Here is a 27,942-nt window from a genome sequence, read left to right on the forward strand (position 1 = left end):
GCTGCACCCTAAAATTAACTTTGTACATGAAGAATACAATTAAGAGTATGACATAGAGGATGATAATACAATAATAATGCTTAAAATCACTATCCAACAAAGCAAAACAACTGCAGCGTCACTTCTGCCATAATCGTAACACTTTTTTTGGAAACTTAACTATAAACTTTTCAGCTCAGTTTCTCCAAAACCTTTTTTTTTGACCCACTTCGATGTCCCTCTGATCAACCTTTGAGTCCTGACCCAAATTTCCAACAAATGCTGGTCTGTAATTCGAGGTAAAAATCAGCACCAGTAAATCTTTTCTACATTAAGCCTCTCGTTTGAGTGAATGAGCTGATTTGTTTCTGTAGGTAAAGGTCTATGAACAGGATAGGGGCTCATGGTGATGATGTGTGCGTGTGTGTGTGTGTGTGTGACGGTGTTTGTGTATAAGTGCATATAAAAACCCCAGTGCGCTACATTAGTATGTAGCCAAAGTGTCTCTCAGACCCCCCACACTCTGGAAACACTCTCCTGCAAAGAACCACAAACCTCCAGCACCGCACACACACACACACACAAACACACACCTACATATCTCATAAACGTGTGCACAAAAAGACACACACGTATAGATATATACGTGCATGACTTGCAAACACAAACCCCAAGAAATTTACCACATCTTGTTATGGTTAGCCAGCATACGGGAGGGGGAACGAGACAGAGACAGAGAGACAGAGAGAGGGAGCATCTGTTATGAATAAGAATGATTGAAAAGAGGATGAATAAGTTCCCGTAAATATAAGAGGGGGAGAGAAAGTGATGGAGACTGAGCTGATCTCATCATCTAAACAGATATTTTAATAAAGGAAAAAAAAACCCAAATTTGAGTTCACTTTTTCACTCCTCTGATATTCCCTGTGAGTTTTCTGTGTCTATTTCTTTCTTTCTCTTTGCAGCTGCCTCACTCACTCTTCAGTTCCCAGTCACTCCGCCGCTCCCTCTTTTTTTCCTCCTGTTCAGGTGGTTTTTAGTTTCTCATCAATCACCACTTTACATATTGCAGTAACCAGGGCCATGTGTTTGTCTGCATGTGTGCGTAGATCAGCCTGATGTAGCTGTGGCTGAAATTTCTGCAGAAAATGTGGAAAGATACATACACCACGGTTTTCCTTATTTTTACACTATATTGGAGATATTATTTTATAGAATTATTATAATTTATAATAATAAATAAATTCTATGTGATCAGGTAGCAACTGTCAGCTGGATGAACATACTGATCGCTTTTTTGTTCCTTTGTCTAAAATATAACAGGCACTACAAAAGAAACCATTCATCAGGATGGGTTCAAAAACTCTGTGTGTGTGTGTGTACATGTCGTGTAATTGTGTATTAACAATTGGTGCCATCTCAGCCTGCCACTCAATGTGCACCCTATTGTCTCATCTCACTGTGCCTGGCTGTGCAACACACACACACACACACACGGGCGCCATGTGCGAGTGCAGTCATTGCCCTCTCCTCTGTTGGTCACACCTCATCTCCACTCCCCTTTCCTGTCTCCTCACTGCTCCTCTCTCATCTCCCCTTTCTTCTCTCCTCTCCTCTCCTCTCCCATCCTTTACTACTCACTACTATCTCTACCATTCATGAGATTGCCCCAGAATACAAGTAGGATGTGTTTAAAAAAAAAGCCCCCCCATCACACCGTTCAGTTAAGCAACTTGATCCAGTCGTCTTGATCCAAGGATAATCAGAGGAAATCTGAGGATAATGAGTGGAAATTCTGGTGTAAAGTTCTTCCCCTCCAAAGTGTTAATCCTAAACAGAGCAGCATGCCATGCACAATGAATCACATTATACCAGGAATTTATCCCAAATCTGGGGTTTAATGAGTAAAAATTAGTCAGGCTTCCAAACTTCAGAGAGAGACAGCTGGAGGACAAAACAGGCCTCAAATAATGAGATTTTACATTTAAATGCCATGTCTGTGAACCCTTCACCTCCAGTTTACAGAACGCTGTCTCTTATACTGAGAATAATATTCTTTTACCTATCCACAAGCCAAATCCTGAATCAGCTGAGCCAACCTACTCCAATATCCAATTATTACTAAAATGATTAGCAACCAACAATAGACTCCTTTGTCAGTCAAACAGGAACGAAAACAAGGATCCAAAGTTTTACAGTCGGATGGTCACAATAAAAGGCTTTTTTTTTTATTATGTGTGTCAGTTTCATTATTACATTAGGAAGATAATCTGGAATAATCTTGTACAGAAGGTCTGAGGAGTCTAAAATTCTAAAGGAGTCTAAAATTTAGTTGATTCAATGTGGACATTGTTCATTGCTGATGCCAATTTGGGACACTTAGTTCTAAAGTCAGCAATATAGCACAGAAAACTGTGAAAATTTGTCATCTGTTAGTTTTTCAAAAACACTGATTGTAAAAAAAAAAAATACATGCTTTGTGTATGGCTTTCGTGTGTCTTGTTTGATTGATTAGGCAGTGAAATTGCTCTTTGAACTATAATGAAGGTATATCTGAAACATGAGACATTTGAACGTAATGGCTGTCACAGATCAGCTATCCCGTTCGCCTTGAAAGGGACCTACATGTCTTTGAACTTTTAAGGATTTGACCCTTTTTGGAGAGGAGGCCATGCAGCATGCTCATGCAGCTTGTGTGTCGTGTGTGTGGGTGTGTGTGTGTGTGTGTGTGGATATGTATTCCTGTAGTTGTGGGGACAAAAATCTGTTTACACAGTCACATAGTGAGGACCCACCTTATTTATGGGGACAAAACGCAAGTTCCCATGACATTTATCATTAAATATTAGGGTGAAGACTTACTTCAAGGTTGGACTGAGGTTAGAGTTGGGTTAAGGTAAGAGTTAGGATTATGCAAGTAATGTTTATTGTTATGGTTAGGTGGTGGTTAAGCCTGCAGGAAATGAACGTAAGTCTATGTAATGAAGGAAACACTGCTGTGTGTGTGTGTGTGGTGGGGTCAGTATATCTGCGTGCAAAAGGTTGGAGTCTTAATATAGCGAACGTGCATCTGACTCTCTGTTAACACATCATAAACAAAAAAAAGAGAGAGACCTTTAAATCTTTTTCACTACCACTGAATGAGTTACAACAGCATTACTGATGACTAGTCTGTATGGCTCTGAAGCAAGGAGCGATATTACATGTACCGCCGGAGGATCGCAGACAAAATCCGTGCTAAAAGCTTACCGAAATACCAGCATATACTACTGACACATTATACATCCATATCTGCATGTTGCCATGTGCTGTGTGTTTGTCTGAATATGTGGACATGTGTCTCCCTGGAATCCAGCGGGTGTAAATGACGCCTTATAGAGAGGTCCCGACACTGTTACAGTAACTGATGATCTAACAGAGGGATAAGGCCTAGAGAGGACGAGGGCTGTCCCAGATAAAACTATTACATAATCTGTAAGGACTATCCCTTTACACTCCATTAAATGTAGGCCTCCACTATTAACGCCCAAGCTGAACTTTAGCACTTCTCAGGTTTCACCTTAAAGAGCATAAACAGCCATCGGCGTCCAATAACAGAGCGGCACTCGTTTTCCAGTGTACTGCTGCGAACAATATGGATGCTCGACTGATGTAAGCTTCCTGAACGACTTTCAATGGTGGCGTTATGTCCACTTACTTTAAGTGTTTGTTCTTTAATTGGAAAGGGAGAAAAGTATAGTAGGAAAGAGACAAAACAAACCTGAGATATGAATGTTGATGGGTTTTGATCCCAGACCAGCGGAGGCCTTCAGAGGTGACAGAACTAACTATTCTGGCATATTTGCTTTTATTAGAATACACTCAATAAAGTATAGACTTCTTACCCAGATTGTGACCCCAGAGTGTCAGTCACACGTCATTATTGGCCTAAAATCTGGTATTATTACACTACTTTTGACCACCACAACATTCTGATGAATGAGTATCTCAGCTTCCTGCTATTCTACCAACTGAAAACGGATTAGGGTTAAATGAGAAGTCTGCTAATCAAACAAATCCCGATCTTTGGACGTTCGTGCCAAATTTGAAGCAATCCCCTCAAAATGTTTCTGAGCACACAAAAAGGAACAGTCACCACGTGGGACCATAAAAAAGATTTTTAGGTCGCAGACAGAGTAAAAGTGAGCAATTAAAACTGCATAATTAATATTGAAAGCACTCAGCATTTATGCTATGTCAGACTAACGACCAAGTAACCAACTGTCTGTTTACATGTACACTGTGCTGCTTTGGCACAAACACACACTGACTAAGAATACTACACACGCACACACACACACACACACCATGTCAGCGATGTGTGCTTGTGCTGCGGTCTCGTCTCTAACTCTTCCACAAGCCCCTGAGGTTGTCAACAGATTAACAAAAACCCCGAAGGGATACGTATACACATGAAACACATACACAAAATGTACAAACCCATGTGCACAACACTTCACAAGTCCAATCTATACAATAAACATAAAAGAGGGATTAGCTCGTGTCAAGAGATGAGAGGAAGTCAGACAGGGGGAGAGCTAGAAACGAGTGGAAAATGAAGCGAATGTGACAGGAAGGAAAATAACATAACACGACAAAAGTTAAAGCATCAAACTACTCAACAATCCTTTCCCCCCTCTTTATGTCTCTATGCTCCCTTCAGTGTTTCTGTCCAAGTACCTCTGCCCTTTTCCTCCCCTCGCAGTGACCTATATTTCCTCTGCAGCTGGTTAGTTGAGACAAGGGAGAGGAACTGATTTCGGCCCCAGCTCTGACAGGGTAACCAGAGAAGTTAAACAGATATGGGCTACCAATAGAGCCATGTGCTAGAAACCAAAGCAAACCGCGACAGACAACTGGACAGGCTCCAGAATCATCCAGTGGCCGAATGTGCGCAATGTGTGTTTCTGCCCCTTGAGTGACTGTGGTTTTGTTACATGCAGGTTTTGGGGTTAATTTGTTCCAGATGAGCACCCATTACTGCCAAAGCGCACGCTGTTACAAGACATTAGCCTAGTTTCCTTGTGCTTTTGCTCTATTCTCAGGCACTCACACATGATTCAAGGCACATGCATTTAAACTAAAGAATGTCTACAACATATGTCAACATCTGTTACATTATAAACAGTGCCTATATTTGTATAGAAATGCATAGAAAATCACGCAACAGAACAATCATTTCCTTTCCTTTTTTCACTTTTGACAAATAAGAATACAGCAAATATACAAATAATTGTGTAGTTCATAGAGATGCAGACAGAATAAGGAAAGAGGAGGAGTGAGAGCAGAAGTGAGGACGGAAGTGAGGTTACAGGAAGAGGATATTTGTGCCTCTGAAATCTTTCCTGTTGGGATGATACATACACTGCAGAATGTTCCACACAGAGCCTGATCTGTCTTACCAAAGTAAGCAATAAACTGTCCCTCTGTACAGTGACATTTAACAGAAATTTTCAAAGAAACTAGATGAGGGATGTAGGTGTTCAAGCTGAGATGGAACCAACTTCAACCAACTGAAGCCAACTGAGCAAACCACAGCAGATTTAGATGGAGACAAAGGAGAGGAGAGGAGAAAAGACGGAGGGGGGGCAGAAATGGAGGTCGGATTATATGACACGGTGATGCAATAACTGTGAGAACATCGTGCACACACACACTCGGTGTAGGGTTACTGCAGAGGTGCCTGTCTGTCTCAGTAATGCCTCACTGAGAGACAGACATGTCAATGTCACAAGGACTGAGTCAGTCTAACACTTACATCAACTAGAAACACACACAGCCTTTGTCAAGGAAAAACGTTGCTACAGGACAGGAGTGGTGATGCTGCTGAATGAAAACCACGTTCTCTTGAGCTCAACGGGTAGTTTATCGTAGGCCCGACAGTTTGTTTTATAAGAACAGATTCATAAAAGACGAAGGGAGAGAATAGAGCAGCAGGAGGAGAGTCGTGGAGTTGAATGTGAGAGAAATGGGGAAATATGTTGGGGAGGCAATGAAAGGAGGAGATGAAGAGAAAGAAAGGAAGAGCAGAAGATGAGAGGAAAGTAGCAGAGCGACAGATGTTAAAGGCTGATGAGAAGAGGAAGGAGTACAAGTAGGTAGAACTAGAGCTAAAAAAGGAGGAAAGATATATTGGAAGATCTGAGGAGGAGAGGGCTGTGGGGAAGGGGGAGGCATAGGAGGAGGTGGGAGGGAAGACAGCTCAGATAATAAGCTGTCAAATGAGACAAAAGCAGAATTGTATAACTTCATAATGAGTCTCATTCTCTGAAAAATATAAGTGTAATAACGACAACGAAGCCTCGCTAATGAGACTTATACAGCCATTCACACACAACGTAACAACCGTTTTCAGGAGCAAAACTATTATAGCGAGATAACCACGAGGCCTGATTAAAACTTTTAACAAAGACATTTTCACAAAGGAGGAAGTTAAAAGGTTTATTCTGAATATGACGAACTTTCTCTGGTCTGTTCAGGCTAATCCTGGCTAACATTGTTTAAAATGATAAGGCACAAATTAACGTTTGCTCTCATGTGGCTGCTTTCACCGCACCAACTACTCACATAATCGAATGTATTTTGTGCATGTAAGAAAGTTTGAGCATATCAATAAGTGCAACTTGTTCGATTCCGCCGCTGTGCTAACATTTTACATTTCATACAAGGACTCCTTAAGAGTTACTTAAACACAAACATTTTTGCCTTGCAATTGACTTCAATCTGTGACCTATTTTGGGTCCTGACCCAAAACTTACAAAACAACCAGGTTTGCTATTCCAGCTGCCCCTTCTTTAGTGTAATAGTTGGCAGACTTTCTTATGGGGAGAGAAGCTGGATAATTACAATAATGTACAGCTCTGTCACCTCTGAAAGGAAACCCTATAATTAATCCCACAGTACATCTGGCTACAATTAGCTTTACAAAAACCTGCACAATGGCAGAGCTCCTATCTGCTGTCAGTGTGCGCACGCAGACACACACGTGTTTGTGGAACAAATCCACACAGCGTCCAAACTCACAAAGCACGCACGCACACACGATCCATAACAAAAACTTTCATTGTGCCTATAACCTATTTTACAGCTGAATAAGTAGTTTCTGTGTGCATATGAGGGCAGGTATAAAAGATGTTCAGCTTTCTTTCTTGGGACCAAAGACAACAGTGAGAGATGACAACATGACTCCTAAGCTGAAGTCAACACAATTGCGCTTGAAATATCCATACAACGAAGGATACTATGACATTAGAGTCAGGCCAAGGAAGAAAGAGACACCTATTAAGATTTTTTTGCTTTATGCACCAGATTCCCCAAAGTACAGTAGCGACTGCCTGAAGGTAAAACGAGCAGAACTGTGAGTGTTGCTGGTTCAAGTTCCCTGCAGTTGACATAAGTGACTAGAGAGTGAATCTGAGTGACGTTTGAGCAGCTGCTGCAGAGGCCATCTGCAGACTGTAGTTGAAGAACTAGGAGTAAGCATGGGTGTAACACTCCCTGCCCCGTTTACTGCCATTCCAACAGGTAATGTTGGAACAATGAGCTCTTATTCAGTTACATAACCGATTTTTTTTTTTTTTAATGGTTGGACTGCAACTAACCATTATTACTTTCTCAATTAATGAAAAAATCAGTTGGTCTATAAAATGTCAGAAACAGTAAAACCTTCAAATTGCCAGACAGCTTACAAAATAAAAATATTTATTTTTCAACAAATTAATAAAGCGGTTGTTTCAGCTTCAGATCTCGGTGCTACTTGTTAGCAGATTAGACTTATTTTAAATGATTATATGACAAAGAGAAAACTACAAAATATATATTTATTGAACATCTGATGTCATTGCTATGACAGGTGTAATTGGAAAAGATTATATTGACATGACAGATACAAGTAAATCATTAAAACACTACACACAAAACCTAAGCCTGTACGCTCCAAATACAAACACACACACACAAGCTCTGACTAAAATGGCAAAAAAAAAAAGAGAGAAAACTCTGGAAAACCTGTTCAGCGAGAGGGAGAGGAGGGCCTGAACAGAGAAAGAGTGTAATGTCAACAGAAATGTTTCTATTAGGCTTTCTGGCTGAAATGAAAACACACAAAAGCACGTGTGCACACACACAAACACGCGTTACATCATGCTGCTGAGGTTTATGAGGGGTCAGAAAAACAGGGAGGCAAGAAGTAGGTAAAAAAGTTGGTGAGCATGAGGCGGTGCACTGTGTACAGCAGTACACAGCTCAGGCACACGTAGTCCATGTATGGGCACAGGGCTGAGGGACGTGCTGCTCTAGGAGGATGTTTGCGTTGATGACTACATTTGGTTTTTGATAAGGCAGCTTCATCATAACTGGCTGCCTGTTCAAATGGCTTCTGGGGACACATGTACTTTATGTGATGACTGGCAGCAACTCAAATTCATTCAGGTGCGAAGCCCCAGGGAGAAGAGAGGGGTGTGTGTGTGTGTGTGTGTGGTAATACCATCCAACCGAAGTACAGCCTCACACACCTGTACATACCAAGTGTTCTGCCAAAACATACAGCAGCATCAGGCGGTATGACTGTTGTGGCTGCAAGTCCGCCGTAAATCATTAATTTCTCAGATGAAAACCTGATAAACACTCTCTTTGCCGGTTGCTTCCTGACATGGCGGCGGGAGTTGAGAAAATACCGCGACATCTGCTGCAGCACACAAATGAGACTCTCTTCAAAGGGCGCTTACTGTATCGCAGGCTCAGGAAACCAAACTTCTAAATGGCCCGCCTTGAACCCTCGGCGCTTTGACGACATCCCTGCCACCTGACCTAAGAGCATGTCCTCTCCATTTTCAGCGACACTGTCCCGCACATGGGGAACGACAAATATTGCACGTTTGCACGACATGTTTTATGGTATTTTTCTTTCCTGAAACTTTGTGACCAAAGAGGGGGTTAAACCTCTAAGCCCGAAGGATGAGTGCCAAGCTCAACTTCCTTAACATCCTAACAAACATTCCTAACAATCATGTGTTTACAGGAGGAAATATTGTGATTTACTGCATGCAAATTTGAGATATCAACAACGCAAAGGTGTGTTAGTAATCTTCATAAATCTTTCACAAGGCACCAGTAAAACTGCTGTGGCAGTGCACTGCAACAGTTCACTGACAGCTGCTACTGTGATTTTCTAAGGCACACTATTATTATGTAGATTTCTATCAATAAACAACGCTGTCATAAAAATACCTTCTCACATTTGCAAAACTTTGGGTGTGACACTCAGGCATGACAGCCATTCACTTTCTGTTTATCTATTTTGAAGCATGAGTAAACTACATAGAGTTTGACAAAGAAGCGGCATGTCTGCCAATGACTGCCATGGTGTGAGCTTATGAGAAGAAGAAACAGGGAAGAACATAAAAAAAATATGAAAACAAGAAAAGATCAAAAGGACAAGTAGAAGGAAAGGACAGAATAGGAGGAGGAGAAATAGAAGGCATCATGAATGCAGAGAACCAAACAAGGACCTTCATTTTGAAATGTTACCCCTCAACCAGAGTTACCAGTTTAAACAGAACCTGGTTTTAATGGTGGATGCCAGCATGAAAAAACTCAGTGGCAAAAACCCAAACTTACCAAATGCTTTTATGTTCTCTGACTGAAAGCCAAACCATTTGCCTCGTTAGCTCACCAAAGGGCCAAAGAGTGATAAAGAAGAGTGATGAGGGACTGGCATGCACACTCACACACACACATACCAGAAATGACTATGAGATTGCACGCTCACATCCTGTGGAGTCAGCACAGAACATCAGATATGATTCATGTGCTGGTGAGTTGTCCTCCCTTTTTCTTCTTCTTCTCCTTTTCTTCTTCCTTTATATGTCTCGAGTAATCATTCAAAAGGTCTCCTCCAATAGACCCCTAAGTGACCCAAAAGTTGACCCTAAAATCTGACCTCAGACCTCTCATGTGAGCTTCAGTCTTTCTCCCTGTGTGTGTGTTTAAAGCATGTCTGTGTGTAAATGTCCTGATGTGGATGGTTGCAGATGTGTTTATAATAATAATCTAATAGTAATATTTATAAGTTGACAGCATTTAAGTATACTGTATATATCCTTTGGTATTTGCAGTCACTACAAAAGTCATCTGTCTAGATCTGCTATAATGAGCCTTTATTAAATGGCTGCTGAACTCAGTCAGTCCGTAGTGCAAAGGGGTGAGCATTTGTCATGATTGGCTAATGTTTTGTGATTAAATAAAAAACAAAACATGAATCAAGGGAATCTTTACCCTTGATTAAAGTTTTTTTTAAGTTAGTAAATGTCAGAAGACAGCTGGGAATAGAACAAAATTACTAACCAAGGAGGGTCAGTCACTCTTAAAGCTTTGACCTCGAGTGGTGCTCCACTGACAAACAGGTAGCAGTAACATGTCAAAATGTGCAAGCAATGCACCAGCAAAGACAGAGAAGAAGAGAAGTACACTGCCGGCAAATAAACCTGAATGTAGACAAAGTAGAATACTTTCATGATGAATGAAATGCACTTAACACATTTGTTAATGCTCAAGGATAAACTTAGTGCACTTGTGGTGAGTAACTGAATGTAAACTTTTGTACTCTTCAGAGCTTCTTTAACTATTATAGACTCTTTGGTTTAGGTATACTAAGATCGTTTAAAAAAGCAACTGCTCTAATGATAGAATGTCCGCCTTCACAGACGGTCCAGTTTCTTCTCTCTTCAACTGTCTCACCGCTCTCCCACACTTTGGTCACACTTTAAAGTTGCCAAGTTTCTACAAAGTGTTCAGTGTTACAAATGCAGTACTGAGAGAACACACACACACACAATACACTTAAGTTGCCTGGGGTGCATACATGCGTAGTAAATACTGACATACATTTTTTTTTTGCGGGGGAGAAAAGGGGTCTAAAATAGTGGAATTTTGTGTCCTTTACCATATTTTATTATGAAAAATGTAAAGTTTTAATGAGGATCTGTCAATTAAATTACTTAATAGCAAATTTTAATTAATTTTATCAAGATATTGACTACTTTGCACATTTTACAGTTGTGTTTCTCCATAAAAATTACATATTCCTGCACAAACAACTGACAACAGTATCCAACAGTTTGCAGATAAAACTTTTACAGAACTCAACGTTTTTAGACAACCGCCTTCTCAGCCACACAGCACACAGATTCCTCTGCTTTACCCTTAAACCTTCATGTTTCTACAGCTGACGCTAATGGGTCAGACCTCAATAACAAGAGAGAGATCTCTCACTTCTGAACATGTTCTATATGACACCGTTCTGCCATCTACCTCTGTATATCTAAGTTTTCAGTCAGTGAGGACTGAGAGTGTCTCGCTCTCTCTAAAATTAGCCAGGAATGACTTGCTGATTTGTGCCTCGTGCTCCTAAGTTTGATTTTCCTTACACCCACTTTCTTAGTTTTACCACGGAGCAGTTATACAAGAGCAGTCTGGGGTTATGTGGGAGTTTAAAGAGGAGACTGCTTGATGAATGGAGCCTGTGATTGTTCACGGCCTCTATTCAGGGAGCACACTCACACACAGAGAGTTTACTGAGGTGAAAGTAATTTGAATATGATCCAGATGCCTTCATGTGTGAAGAAGAGAAGAGAAGAGAAGAGAAGAGAAGAGAAGAGAAGAGAAGAGAAGAGAAGAGAAGAGAAGAGAAGAGAAGAGAAGAGAAGATGGAGTCGATTGAGGAGACCAGTGAAGGTAAATAAAAAGACAGAGCTAAAATATGAATCATGCGCTGCTGTTGCTGCTACTAACACCTCCAGCCCACGAGACTGCTATTTATAGACGGAGAGAGAAAGAAAGAGGAAAGAGCAAAATGATAGCACAGGGGAAGAGAAGTTCGTCGCACAACACAGACAGCAGACAGCAGGAAGAGGATTGAAAGATCGACCAGAAGAACAACAGACGAAAAGAGGAGTGTAGAGAGGAGAGAGGGAGAATAAAGAGATGGACGACTGATTGTGCACCAGACTGAGAAAATAGCAGGGTCAAACTGCGGCTGTCTGGAGGATGCATGGAATGACTGCCCGAAACAAAGCAGGAAGCAAAAGAAGGGAATGGGCTGCGTGATGGAAAATGTCCTAACATTCAGCCTGTTCCGGAGAACTGTGTTGTGTGTTGAGCTGGCAGAAGCCTCTGCCAGCTCGAGACAGGTGTATGTACCTGTCTCAGGTCTGAGTCAGAGGGAAACGACAACGTGCCAGCGCAGGACATGAGATAACAAGTTAGTTTGGAAGTGGAACTTAACTTGCATTAGTCAAGATTCAACCTGTCTGATTACATGAAACGTGTAAACTGCGAAGCAAAAATGTCAGCAAGTGGTGATCTAAACTTCCAAGAAACCAAGCGACATCAGCAACTATTTGGATATTCGTTTAATCATTTTTCAAGAGATAAAAGCCAACTCATTGGTTGCAACTTCTAGAATTTAAGGATTTGCTGCTTTTCTTGGTCATATGTTATAATACATAAGCCTGGGATGTAGACTGCTGGGGATGTCAACCATCAACAATTCCTACTAAGAAAAACAATTCAACAAATCCTTTATCTTACATATCTATGTGACAAAACTGATATTGATACTGGCCTCATAGGATAGGATAGGCCGGGGAATAAACTGAAGTCAGTGAGCACTTTTTAAACACAATGGGATTATGTTATCAGCACATGCCCACCTCACATGCACAAAACCACATCTGTGTTTTCAAGTATCACACACGCTTCCCAGTTGGCACCCTGATGGCAAACAAGCTGAGTTAAAGTTTGCCAAACCCCCTTAGCAAAGGCAGGTGCGTGTGTGCATGTCTATACTGTTTATTCACATTATGTAAAAGACTGGATAAGAGAAGAGCGAAATACTACTGCTCAATTTGTTTTGTTCACAAAGGCAAAAGACCGGCTGGCAGGACCTGTTCTGGCTCATGAGGAAAAAAAAAACCTCCCTGAATAACAAAGACAAATGTATGAATAAAGGAAAGAGGCCATAAATAGATGGGAGGCTTCATAAAAATGTATCTACACCAAATGTCTGACACACCTGAGAATTTACAGGAAAAAAAAAGACTTGAGATGACTTATTCGGATAAACTTTATCAAAAAATCAGAAACTTGTTAGCACAGGGTGGGTAACAACAGAATTTACTGTCATACTGTTTGGTTTGGGTAATGGCCAGTCTCACGGGGAACTGTTACGTGCCCACTCTCCAATAAGCACACATACAAACATGCACATGAAGTTGTTGCTCAATATTTAACCAAACCACGCAGATGGATTTCTCAGTAAGCTATGGTGAAAGAAAGCCTGGTGCGAAGCATGCAAATGTCCACACATTACCCACATTTTTCCTCACACTTGCGACAGATGTTGACACGCTCATGGGTGCCCAGAACATGGCATGTACATATGGGGATGTGGCAGAGTTAAAACCACCTGCTTTAATCAAGCATGACAAGCAGTTTCATTGCAGTTTTGGCAGCTTTCCTCTTCTTTCCCGTCTCCATCACCCCCCCGCCACCCCCTTTCCCCTTTTGTACCTACTTCTTCTCATCCTCCTCCCCTTTGCCCGCTTCAAGCTACTGAGCTGAAACAGAGCTAATGTTTGGGCTAATTAAGGACATTCCCCACCACTGCAGTCAGAGCTGATTTGCTGTTTCACTGAAAAGGAACCCTTAAAAAAAAAAATTTTTACAGTAAAATCCTCCCTAAAATGTGCTGGAAGATACTTACCAATAATGCCAGCACGACTTAGCCTTCCCAGGGTCACAAACCACCTGAAACGGCTAAGAACCAACGCAAAACACCAAATCTCAATGGCGTAAGTTCATAAAGAATTCAAAGCTCTTGCAAAAATGAATATTCGTTTTGTCATCAGCGTTTACCACAAAAATCTAAAAATGTTAGATTTTTTTTAATCAGACATGCTAGAATATACAGCTTAGCAGTGCATGACTGACAGCACGAATATACAGTATCTGCTGGAAGGAAACGGACCAGAGTATACAAAGGCCATGCAGATGTGTACACAGGTAGCAGACAGCTGGTGGTTCACCACAATATCTGAAATCGTAGTATGCGCTTCATAACACACAGGGATAGGTCCCTGCAAAAAGTCTGTCTGCACCAGCAGTGGCCACAGTGTGCGGATGTGTTGTAGACTGTGTGGTTTTGTGCCATCTGCACTTGAAGCTGCAAGGCCTTAGGCATTAATTTTAGGCACCTCTATGTTTTTTTCCTTCTTACTGTGTGTCTGTGTTTTGTTACCTTCTCCTGTTTTGTCACACAAGGATAAACACAAAACACTGAACAGCCAACACCAAAAACCCTTACTGCAGATAATCAATTAAAAACAAATTCCTGGAATTGAGGAAATGGTATCGAAAAATAAACTATTCTTGGTCAGTATACAAAATACATCAACACCCTAACCTGTTCTTCTGCAAACAAAGCCACATGGCCATGCATGAACAGCCAACCACATATCACACACACAAACAGAAAGACATAGCAGCTCAGTGAGGCATGTTTAAGTTGTGAGTACAGGCATAATGACACCAGGATCTCTGTGATCTTTGCATGTCACTTCACCTGTTTGTCTAAATTCCTGGAACTATACAAGGTAGTTGCAACATACAAAAATCAACTGAAGCAGAAACTCATCTGCACCACGACCATGGATGGCTGTCTGACCTGCTCTGTGCTCTTGTGCAAAAGTCCCCAGGGCTGGGGAGCATCTGGATATTGAATATACAATGGAGCAGACAATGCCTAAAGTACACAGGTTAAATGGGACTACCATCAGACCATAGGGGATCCACAGTCCATTACCTCCTAAAGCTCCCCATTAGCTTTCCTTCTCACTCTCCCTGTCCCTCTCTCTCTCACTTTGTCTGAATCTCTCTTTTTATTTCCCCCTTACTGTCTGTCTGTATTTATCTCAGTGAACATCACACTCTCAGTCCGGTTATTTTCATCAGTTCTCTCCGTGTCTCTGGATTGTCTGGCTCTCTCCAAGTCCTTGCCTCATGCTGTAATCTCGCTCTTGTGTGTACCTTTTGCTCACAACTTAACTCTTTGGCTGGTTTATGGTCTCTGTTTCTCTCTGCACTGTGCTCATTGAGATTGTTCTCGAGTGGCTGTCTGATATTTCTCGCTCTCTCTGTGTTTCCATTTCTTCTCTCTCTGCCTTGTTACAATCGGGGATGCTAATGATTAGTGGTTATAATGGAGGTCAGCCGGTCACCTGATCCACATTCACACTCAATGCAGATTTAATCAATACACAGTCCTGAGACAAAAAGCAAAAAAACATACAAAATCCGACAATGTGCATTGCTGATATGAATTGAACTAACAACAGAAAATTAATAACTGGTCACTGCAACACTGTGATCAACATTTTGCAATATTTACTTAGACTGCAATCAATCTAATCAATTAACTGGAAAAATAACCAAGAGATTTACTGCACTCTTAATATGTTGCTGTACAGAAACACACAACCAAGCAGACACGCATGACTGTATACACTACACGCAACTCCATTAGCGATAATCTGCACACAGGGAAACACACATGCATGGGAGGAAGAGCAAGAGCTATTTCCAATCAAATATTGATAATGATGGGAAGAGAAGGAAGGGAAGTTTTCAGGTGAGGCCAGGCAAACACACACATATAAAGACTGACCCTTAAACAAACCTTTCAAAAAAAAAAAAAAGAAAAACGAAAAAAGGCCCAAGCCCACCAATACAGGTCTGACACAAGAGTAACTCTGCCTCTCTATCTGTCTACATGTCTGTTTGTCTAATCCTTTTTCTCTCCCATCTTTCTTCTCTCTTTCTGCCAATTTCGATTCCATCGGAGTCTCTCTCGTTCACTCAACCTCAACCTCTTTCTCAGACTAACTAACCCCTAAAACTCAACAACAGGGTGACAGAGGTGAGCTGTTTATCACCCATAGCACAATGAAGAGACAACACAACGCAACCCACACACATTCACGCACACAAAGGAAGGACGACAGTAAATAAACAGACCCGACCTCTCTGTCAACCCTGCTTTGTTATAATTTGTGTGCACATGTGTGTGGCCGCACACATGTTTGTGTGAGCAGGAAAGACGGGTGGGACACTGTTTGGCTTGTATGTCTGTTATAGCCATAATAACAAAAATATGACTGTTCCCGCGAGATACTGCAGTCATAACAATTCATTACCGCTCAGCTGTACGACCTCAGGAACACATTATCACTATGAAATCTCATTTTGTGTTTGATCCTTAATGATACTCTGCATATCATAATACTGTGGCAATCAAAGTCACAATTTACGCAATAATAATAATAATAATAACGATAACAACACAAGTGTTGCACTGGTGTGTGCTGCCCCAACTTTCCTTGATTCTTTCAAGCTATGGCCCCACCAAATAAAAATAACTTAATATGTGCTAGATTTTCTCACACCTGGTGCTAATCAGTCCATAACTGATGGATAAGAGAATGGCTGATGGGTCTTTTTCACAGCAAACATTTTGACTTGTCGTAGTAGGAAAAGCACAGGTGGTGCTGATAACTTTAACGAGTCTGCATGCACAATCAGACCTTCAATCTAATGTCTATCTAAAGTCCACATAACTTCTAACAAAGACATCATGTCAAAATGTTTGATTTTGGTAGTAACAAAAAAAAGGGAGGTTGCTGAAATTAGTTCTGGGAAGTTGCAGCTTTTCCCTTTTAATGAGACTTTTATGTTTTATGTATGTAGACGTGTTTTGCTCAGAGCTTAACAAGCCAGATTGCTTTTTCCGGAGGGGAAGAAGCAATATGGTTCATTATCACATTACTATGCAAAAACACCTGTGTGTGTGTGTGTGTGTGTGTGTGTGTGTGTGTGTGTGTGTGTGTGTGTGTGTGTGTGTGTGTGTGTGTGTGTGTGTGTGTGTGTGTGTGTGTGTGTGTGTCCCATCATTGCGTGGGGACTTTTAACTTATCCCCAACATTATCTAAACTCCTAATTTAGAGGTGGAAAACAAGGCACACAGTAATGATTCCTCCACTCCATTTCAACATGTGCTGTTAATATGAGGCTTAAACAGTCCAGGTTCAAATTACTATTCAAAAGAGCAGCTTTTTTTCCCCAGAATCACTCTTTCTCTGTTCACAGGTATGTTCATTGCTGAGCTATTTTTGTAAATACAGGGAGTTTACCTTAAAAGGACACTTGAACAGGACAGAGCGTCCTTTGCAAAGATCCAACATTTGACCTTCGAGATTCTGAGATAAGCCCACTAGGCAAGATTCCCACATTGCGTCTTATCTCATCCCAGAAACTAATTTCTCAGATAAATGCAACACCACTGCAAGGGAACATAAAACCTGCTATCAGCGGAATCTGCAAAACACTTCCTGCATCCAGAATCACATCATCTAAGTGAACTTGGTGACTTTGCTCTTATATCACATAACTTATCGACCACCACTCTGGACACTTGCGGCAGGTTTATACATAACAACACAATACCAGACATTAACCAAGAGGACAGGTGGAAAAAGGAAGACTCAAAAGTACTGCTGGCAAACTATGTGCACTCTATCACACAGTATCAGGGTTTACTACACGTTAAAATCATTTGCGGCAGATGATGGCTGCAGCTGTTCATCTTCACACCCGGCCACAGCATTAAAAGAACAGAAGGGGCTTTCCCATTCAATTCAAACAACACTGAGCACTGCATACCATCCATGTGACCTCGCTCTGTGGTGATTACATCACGCAGACTGCGGTTTATGAGGGATTGACTCCTCTTCACTCCTAATCTGGTGGGAAGAACTTCCTACCTCACTGACCACATTGCCAGTGATTTTGCATATGATTTTGTGTGTGTGTGCGCGTGTGTTTGTTCTGCTCCCACTGACTCAGCATTGTGTCAGGCAGACTCTCGCTCCGACATGAAAATTCTTTACTTTCTAATGGGGTGCAACACATGCACGAGGAGACTCACACTTCCCCTCAAAATGTAAACGTCAGCTCAGTCTAATTGTAATCATGCAGAGCCGCACGAGAATAACAACTACTTTGATAAAATTGTCATTGTCAACACTAAAAGGCTGTCTAAATAAATAACAAGGCTTCTCTCTATTTTTTTTATCATTTTAAAAAGTTTTGTTGAACTCATTGTGATGATGCGCTTTTTCAATCAAAAACATGTTTGATTGAAAATATATGTGAAACGATCTTAAACTTGATGCAGAATAAGTCACTAGCACTGCTACAATTAGTCTATTGATCAGTGGACTGAAGACTCAATTTCTGAGAAAAACTGCCATGCAAAGTGAAAACATTACTTCTGTTTCACAGGAAAAGTCATTAACTGATAAGCCAAGAGAAGAATGAACAAATGAATTCATAATAAAAATAACTGTTGCAGGCCTATAATTCTCTATGCCACTGCTCATCTCAGCAGAGGAGCTGCAAACTATTGCTACTCTTTAGGCCGGGTTTTTGTACTACAAATGGTGGTGGAATATTCCTTTACTTTAACATCAAAGCCTCCATCCAACACTATGCTAATAATCCCTAAACGAACAACTTCAGATTTTGGGGCAGACTCCAACACGTCAACTAAATATTTGATCAGGCAGACTTAAGAACTTGAATTCGTTATTGGCTTTAACGTCTCCAGAAATTTGTTCCGTCGGTAAAGCTGCATTTCATCCGATCTTCGCTTCTCAGTTTAAAATCTGAAGTCTTTTCAATGAGGAAAGGGAAGAAAGAAAGTCGAGCACGCACACAGACACAACAGACTCTGACACACAAAGATCCACTTGGACACATGCAGCCACACACGGTCCCCACTCATTTCTGCTCTACTTATGGCTCAGCAGATGACACTCGGCTGCTATAAATAGAACAGAAAGAAAAAAAAATGAGAGGGGAAAAATCCCATCTCTTCTCTCTCTTTGCTCCCTCTCCCTCAGTCCCTGTCTGCCATCACCCCCACCACTCACCCCCAAGAGGAGACAGAGAGAGACACAAAATGGGAGGGAGAGTGACAAAGAGGGAAAAAAAGCAACAAACGCAGTCGCACACAGGCCGAGCTCATCAATATGACACTTTGTTCTTTCTCTCTCGCTGTTCTTCAGTTCTATTTCCAGATGTGAGCGAGTTTGTTTCAATGCACCTTGAGCATCTCTCTTAATATAGACATGTAATTTTATCAAAGACAAATGACACATCTGTCCATCCGAGCCTTGGGTGGGTGTTGTACTTGACTGCACGAGAAATGACACAGTTTGCTTATGTTCAGTTTGGTTGCAATGACACAGAGATGCAATTTTACAGAATAATGCACAATATTTTCATTAGTGATTCAAATTATAGCTTGTCTGACAAGAGAAGCTTCATCTATAGAAAATCCAGTTAAGTCAGGGTGTCCTGATAGCCTGGTCTCCTCTCGATCATCAATATAAAGGTAAAAACGTCAAGAAAATAAGTTAGGAAAGCCGCAATGGAATGAATGCAACAGTTCGATTAAACCGTGATCTCTGCAAAGTGTTTAGCACAAACAAAGAGTTTAAAGATAAAACGCATTAAATGTAAATGAAGAGACAGTAGAGATTCAGGCTTGGAAGACATTCAAACATACACAAGATTAAAACACAGATTAAGACCTTCCCCCGTACACAGACATTTATTATGGGAGGGTTCACCCACCACCCTGTTCCACTAAGGAATGACATCTCATCATTGGAATGTGGGATACGATGAAACCAGGGGGGCCCCCCCTCCCCAAACAGACACACACACACAGAGAGAGAGAAAGAGGCGAACTCAAAGAACAAAACGGGAACTCACTTGCATGTGCACAAACGCGAGTTATACACTGACTGAGCAGTGCACACGTGCGCGCACACACACACACACAGAAAAAAAATTTCTATGCAGAGTCACTTGTACAGACAAAAGGAAAGCAGATTAAAACACACACACGTACACACATAAAGAAAAGACACACCGTGCTGTAGAGCTAAGCAGCCTAGAAGCGCAGCTCAGGTCACTTTACGCTGATGCAGACGAGTAGCAGTTTCAAGACTGGATCTATTTTCAAACCCACAGTCAGTAACCTTTACCCCTTTCACGCACGAGGTGCACTGGTCTACTGAACACACATTCATCCCTGAAGTAACTGCTTTTATTTGTTGCCAGTGCGCGACTGAAGTTCCTTCCTCTTTCTGTTTACTTTCTATCAGTCGTGAGTCAGTTTGATTTAATTTAAATGTGATTAAATCAAATTCCCTAACAGCGACGACCGTTAGCCAAAGCCGAGCGGCCTCCAGCACAAGTTCAACCAGGCCAAGTCAAATGGCGTGTTCTGGCGTGTTTGACACAGTGACGTGGTCTGAATATGAAAGAGATAGCAGATTCACATCTAGTCAGTTTTATTTATATGGTCAAAACCACAAATTTGCCTCAAAGGGCCTTAGAATCAGGACAGCATGAGACTCCTACTGACCTTAAGACCCTCCAATCAGATAAGAAAAATAAGTAACTCTTTATCAGCAGTTTTAAAAAAAGGGAAAAAACTACTCTAACAGAGAAGAGATTCCTCTTTCAGGTCTGACAGAAGTGGGACAAATATCATATGCACTGAGGAAACAGAAACGTGTGAGTGAAAAAGAGAGAACAGACTGACAGGGAGAAGAAAGTGAAATACAGCAACTGAGAAACTGAAACATAAAACACTGTTGCCTCTCCTATTCTCTATATTTCACTATTAATAACTGTTTGAATATTTCTCAAAACTGAGCTGTATAAGATGCTTTGAAATCAAATCTAATCCACCCCACCCCTGTGTCATCGAGTCTGGACTTTCTACACTTTCTGTTCAGTTTATGTGTAAAAATGTGTAATTTTCCTTTATTCCAGTGGTTACAGATAATGCTCTGGAACTGCCAAAACGCCAAAGGTTTTATTACAACGAGAGCCACTTAGAAACTGTCTGGGAGAAATGGGTAGACTGGTGCTCTTTTATACACAATAAGCACTTTAGCCAGACACCAAATTTCTACCTGTTGAAGCAAAGAAAATAAAGAGTTGGTCATGCTGAACAGCTGTTTTCAAGCTAAGCAACAACATTGTCAGCGTATGATATGGAGTCTGTGATCCATCCACTGTAGTTTCAGTCTGTCTGGGTGGAAGTAGAAGCTGTCCATCTGATCCCAGATTTGTCATTTCAGGCTCAAAACAACGTGACCCAATCCCCTGCTGCTTATCTGCAGCTGTCGGCCAATGGCGGCTCTGAATTTCCATAAAGTGATTATTCTCCACAATGTCAGTATTGTTTCACAGTTTCCTGGCAGTAAAAAAATATATAAAAAAAACATGAAAAGACAATAACCCTCTTTTCACTAATCAGGTGTACACTGTTTTCATTTAGTCAGGCTACAATAGATTTCAGAGCTTCCCTGAGGACAGAGTGGACTATTGGTGTAGGACTGCTGTTGGTTCAAATGCAGGTCCTGTATTTCTACACACACAATGTTTAGTGTCCCTAACGTAGAGAAGATAGAATAGAGCTAGATTAGAGATCTTGAAAGTGGAGATGACAAAAAGATCAATGACAGAGTGAATGAGTAAGCAGCAGGGGAGGATGAATCTGGCAAAAAAAAAAAAAAATCACTCCTTTTAATGTGTGAAATCTAAGGAGGGAGAGGAGAATGATGTCAGGGGAAAGGATTAAGATGGAGAGAAAAAACAGATGAGAGAAGGAAAATAATGAGGGGGAGAAGGAATGGATGGAAGAGATAAAGAGAGGGAGGAGGGAACGTGATTGGAAAGAGCAAAGCCGGAGCGGGAAGAAAATAAGTGAGAGCGTGACAGAGAGAGAGCATAAGTTATGTCATGGTGTCTCACCGTGCACCGTCATCTAACGCTGGCCTGATGCATTCACTGTCACACATGTTCCTACATCAGCTGTAAGCACACACTGCCTTTCCATCAGTCATCAATACACACACACACACACCCTGTTTTCAATTAAGCAGCCCTATGCTTCTCATAAAATATAATCACACATTCACACGTACTGATACATCCAGTGTGATGTAACGCCAGACGAGCACGCTCAGAAAAGAAAGTGCCAAGACACTTCAGAGAATCTTCAGAGAAGCTCCCTGAATTGCACACACACATACAAACTCAAATATACACAGACACACTCAAAAGTCTGGGTTCAGCGTTACACTTGCTTCTTGTTTTGTTCTAAATAAACACAGAGTGGGAGTGAGAAAGGTCAGTCATTATTCATTCCTGAGCGCACACACAGCCGTACGCATAACTAGACTGTTAGCGCACATATCTGAGGCCTCTAAGCCATCAAGTGAGATTTATGTGTGTGTGATAAAATGCTTCATTCCCATGGGTGGAAGGTCTAGACTACAAGCAGTATTTTTAACTATATTTGAATGGCTCTGCACACTCTGTGCTGCTTTAAAAACATAATTTTGTTTATCACACCACCCAAAGCTGAACAGCACTTATAGCATGCGACACTTTGGTCCTCCACTGATGAAATACAGAAAAGGCAGTGTGGCCTGACCTTATGAGTCAACATTAGGTGAAACACTGGTGAACACACACACACACACAACACGGAAGGAAGCATGGGTATAGTTTTGCATATGAGGAAGTGTCAGCTTCTCTCTCTCTCCCTTCCTTGGTTGCTCACAGCTGGTTACCGACACAAGGCAGAGAGACAGAGAGAGTGAGACAGCATGAAGTGAGTCAGGAAGACGGAAGAGGAAGGCTGAGTGTTACAGTGAAAGAATGAGCAGTAAATTGAATGAAAATGAGATTCCCTCCGCATGCTGTTCTTATCCTCTGTCATCTCCTGGTTATCTGGCATCAGAGTCAGGAAGACCTCAGCCCACAGCATTTTCCTGCTGTATCACTCAGAAATCCAACTGGCTGTGTTTTAGGGTCTTTACAAATCTGAACTACACATCTTGCTGTGTGTGTTTATGCAAGGGTGTGTATGTATGTGTAAAATACTGAGCTATTGAGGGTTACTTCACGCTTACTTGTGTAATTAAGTCCTAAAAATTCTCTTGGATACCCTTCATCCCTGTAGTATACATGGCTGGAAAAAATCTTGTTTGTACACTACTAGATTCCCAAATTGCTTGATACCATGATGATGACTGACAACTGATCTCCACACAGCTTCAAGCAATTTACAATTGCTTGCAATTGCAATTTAAACAACTTTATAGTGACTGATGGTGACTTCACATCCAAACTCAGAAAAGGGCCAGCTCTCAGACCACTCAGTCCACAAAACCATTTGTGTGTCATAGGAAACATTTCCACGTTTCCACTTTTTATTATTAAATAGCTGAGTTCATCTGCAGGTCAGCTCAGCAAAATGAGTAATTTAAAAGTCACTATAACTAACTCAAACATGTGCTTGCATGTAAATGCACATAGGTATTAGATTATTTGCTAATATGAAAAAGGAACTGGGTAAATTATTTGTAGCCAGCATTTAAAACACTTACAAGAAAATTTAAACTGCAGACAGTTTCCATTCCTTTTTTTCCAGTGTGTGTGTGCGTGTGTGAGTGTGAGTGTGTGTGTGTGAGAGAGAGAGAGAGAGAGAGAGAGAGTGTGTGTGTGTTTGGGGGGGGTTGGCTAAAACTACTTCAGAATCGATCGGCACCGAGGACAAGCCTTTACCGAAGGCCTGACACAGCTGCAGTTTGCCATTTTGTCAGGGAAATCTGAACCTCTGGAAAGTCTAACCCTTTCAGCTCAGCTCTGCAGCCCTGGAGTAATCGTCTTCCTGTATAATACAGGATGCAGCTTTTACTCTCTTTAATACATGTGTACTATATTTAAGTAATTAGCTACATTTGACCACAAAAACTTATTTAACCCACAAATTAATTTATTTTTATACCTACATAACATGTCAAGGTTTCAACATCTAATAGAAATGTATGAAGACCCTTATTAAGCCTCACAATTTAATGAAAGTGCAACAGAGAATGCATTGTTCAGTGAGACTGCCTTTGGGACATAATGCTCTTTAACAGGCTGATAAACACTCTGGACAAACATCTCAATATCCTCCTTCCTCCTGCTCTCCCTCATCTTGTGCCTCCCTGCTTCCAACATGACCTCTTCTCCCTCCCTCTGTGTTTTACTAGCACATTGGCATATTTCAGGCCAGTACCAGGTTAAAACTGGGTCACCGCTGTAAACAAACTGCTGCAATGCTAAAATCGGGCACTATGAGCCTGTTTATTAGCCCTGTTAGAGGTGATTCATTTGGGCTATGTCAGGAGACTACAATAACATGACTTGGCAATGTCAAAATTTCACTGTATAACAGCAGCAAAAACTATGAAATTGTAATCTGAAACAATGAACTCGTGTACTCAAGCAATACTTGAACATGACAGCAGTGCCATCTGAGCCCAGAGTCCTGTCTTAAGGCTCCAATTGGATGACCATTATTGAAGGAGAGCCTTGAAAAGCATGTGTGTCCCTGTATGTATGTATGTGTGTGTGTGGGGCGGGGGTTAATCCGCCTTGTGTTGCAGTTGAGAGAGAAATTTCAAGGTCTTTGAGTGCCAGTGGAGCTGAGAGCCTAAGGTCTCACTCACACACACACACACACACACACACACACACACACACACGGAATCGGGGTCCCCTCCTCTCTTCGTCCTCAGTTTCTATGCTCCTCTCCCTCCTCCTCCTTCCTTTTCATTTCCTTTGTCTTTTCTCTCCCACTTTTTCCTCCCTCCCTCCCTCCTTCCACCGTTTCCCATTCCCTATTCTCTCACCCACTGATCTCCCTCCAAGATCACCTCCCCGTTCCCTTCCAATATTTCCCGCTGCCTTCATCCTCTTCCTCCTAATCTCCTCTGACCACCTGTCCTCCAAGAATTCTCCAAAGTTGAATCTGACTGTTTTTGCAATTTATTCCATCTAGTCCCCCTTTCTGTCACACTCTCTACCACCCACCAGCATAGGTAGCTGAACACTGAACAGACTCCTAGTGATTGCTTTGGACACAACAGGGCTGAACTCTGACCTTCACCCCTCCTCCCTCCACGATCCATCGCTGCCCTTTTATAGGACTTCATTTCTCTGCTTTCCCTCCCTACTTTCTCCTTTGTTTTACCTCTTCCCACCGTTTTGCAGTTGACCCACCCCCTTAACTTTATGTCTGTTTCATGGAGTGTGTATGCAAATCTGTTGTCACTTTGTGGTACTTTTTTGACTGTGTGTGTGTGTGTGTGTGTGTGAGTGTGAGTGCTTCTCCCCAAGAGCTCACTGCTTTCCTCGAGTGTCCCTACAAGCCAGAGTGTTGAAATTGCCTGATTTTTCCAACCAACCAGCTCCAAACACAAAGAGCATTCAATTTATAGTGACATAACAGGAAAAAAGCAGCACATTCTTGCATTTGAGAACCTGGGACAAGCAAAAAATTGATGTTTTCCCTTCCTTCATAAATAACTTAACCTCATTTCATGAGCCACAAAAACAAGGAGTGAAGTACTTTGGTTATTTATTTATCTGTTCTTGATACCTTCTGTTTTCCTGATTGAAGTCTTCCAGTAATTTAAATTTAAAAAAAAAACAGTTAACAGAAATCAATAATGCTGTGCTTCACAGAGTCGTCACTTAAAGCTATTTCTTGCTTAGTGACTCCAGATTATTAAAACTGATCCCAGACACTTCTCCTCCATTATCTCTCATTCCAGGAGATGTGAGTCAGCCTCTTCTTTCCCATCCATCATCTGCCTTTCAGTCTAACAAGGCACCTCAAGATAAGCTACCGGGTGACCTTGCTCCTCTTTCTTGACACTCCCTCTATCTATTCATAAATCAATTTCTTCATGAAAGCTTATGCAAACTGTCTGCTCTATCTTCCTCCACCTCCTCTGATTCCATCCATCCATGGATTCTCCAGGAAAGTTAACCTGATTTGGATCGGATGCCAAAAACACACAACCCCTCCCAAATCAATCTGTGAAACACACATACATACACCAGGATTTAGACAACCAGTTACGCATGCATTTGACTCAAAGGGATGGAAACACACACGCACACACACATGTCCAAACATATATTTGCACATTTAGAAAACCACTCAGTCTGGACTGCCACAGAACTCCATTTCCCCATGCCCACCCAGAGAGTAAATGTAAATGGCTGTGTGTCTGTGTTTGGGTGTGTATGTGTGTGTGTAACTTTACTCCCACCATTCTGCCACATACTAGCAGCTGCTCAGTCATCTTTGACACACACACACACGTAGGATTACAGCCAGGCTCTATAGAATAGTACGTGCCGTTGCAAGCATATAGCATAGTGACCACAAGCCTTCAATACCCTTACATAATACATGCAATAAGTAATGTTTAATAGAAATTTTCATTCCAGGAATCCAGGATAGATTAAATAACATACTTGCATAAAAGCAACTGATACATGAGCAAGTTTATTCTGATTTCTTTAAATAAAATTATAGCTTTAAAATCACTGTGAAAATCAATTTGAGTTCTGAGCCCTTTAAACCAGAGTACTGGCAAGAATCTCTAAGTTTCAAACAAGAGAGACAGAGCCAAACAAAGTAAGAGAGAGGTGGACAGGGGCAAGGATATTTGTTTTCTCATAAACAAGCCGGCGTTTCCTAGATGCGGGGCATCAGCCAAAGCTGATTTTAGCTCCTGGGATTCAGAGAGACTCGAGGAGCATCTTGTGATGGAGATGATAGAGGAAAAAAAAAACAACCACGTACTCTCACAGGAAACAACGGCACACTGAGAAATATAAACATGTGCAGATTTACAGAAAAAACATTTAATCACACTGTCTCACCTCGTATGACTTTGAATTCATCAGTCATAGAAGAGAGTGAAGCAGTGTGTTTAAAAGATGGGACCAGGCCACAAAAATTAAGAGAAAAATACATTTTATCTGTTTGATTTCTGATGTATCACAAATTGCTCTCTGTATGTCACCAATTATGTCATTCTGCAGAATAACAAATCAAAAGTGGGTTTTTCATAAAATGTTTGCTTCATCATTCAAGCAGTTTCATGTGAGTCCGTGTCACTGTTTTCTCACTCAGTGCAGTCAGTGCCCTGCATGTCATATGACCAGCTCAGTCTGTTATTCTGCATCTTCAACTACTGAACGCACTTCTGCCTATGGGCCTACTCGTCAACAAGATGAGCTGCAAAAGAACAGACTTTTTTTTCCCCACTTTCTGTCGTCTTATATCTCCCGCCAACACACACATTCCTACTAACTTCTCTACATGTCTCCTCTTCGCACTTTCAGTCTCTCGCTCTCTCTCTTTCAGACCGAATCGCTGCAGGTGTTGCATCAGTGCACCACATGTAGCAACAGCATCCTGTGGTGAACTTTCTGCCATTCTGTGTCATGTTTCACCCTGTATACAAGATGCCTTTTTTTTCTGTCAACTTTTATGTATTTTCAGACTGACAATGGAAGCTGACCTCGAGCTGCCCAGTGCTCTCGCCATAGCCACAGAGAAACTACACTGTAGGAGCTAGAAAGTAATTTGTCCTGTTCAAGGGCACCATAACTGGGACAAGTAGGTCTAACTCCGTCACTTTCAGTACCCTGAATTTCCCAGGCAGTCTGGGGATTCTGACGAGGAAGTCTCCAGCCACAACTAACTTCTCTAACCTTTAAAATAATGTCCTAAAAACTCATCCTACACTCTGCAGATATCAAGCAGGCAGGTTTAAGAGGTTTACTTGCTGGCAGAATACAGCAACCAGGCAATCAAACCCACGTGCCTCTTCAGCATCCTCTACCTCATTCAGTACTCATTAGGCAACT

At 41.5% G+C, this 27,942-nt stretch overlaps 1 protein-coding gene across 1 annotated transcript in view; it reads right to left on the reverse strand.

Moving 5' to 3' along the window:
* LOC124053370 (serine/threonine-protein kinase WNK1-like) overlaps nt 1–27,942 on the reverse strand; it is an 85,112-nt gene that overhangs the window by 51,074 nt on the left and 6,096 nt on the right. The gene's annotated exons all lie outside the window — the stretch shown is intronic.

The sequence above is a fragment of the Scatophagus argus genome, chromosome 22 (genome assembly GCF_020382885.2).
Source record: "Scatophagus argus isolate fScaArg1 chromosome 22, fScaArg1.pri, whole genome shotgun sequence".
NCBI classification, from domain to species: domain Eukaryota; kingdom Metazoa; phylum Chordata; class Actinopteri; family Scatophagidae; genus Scatophagus; species Scatophagus argus.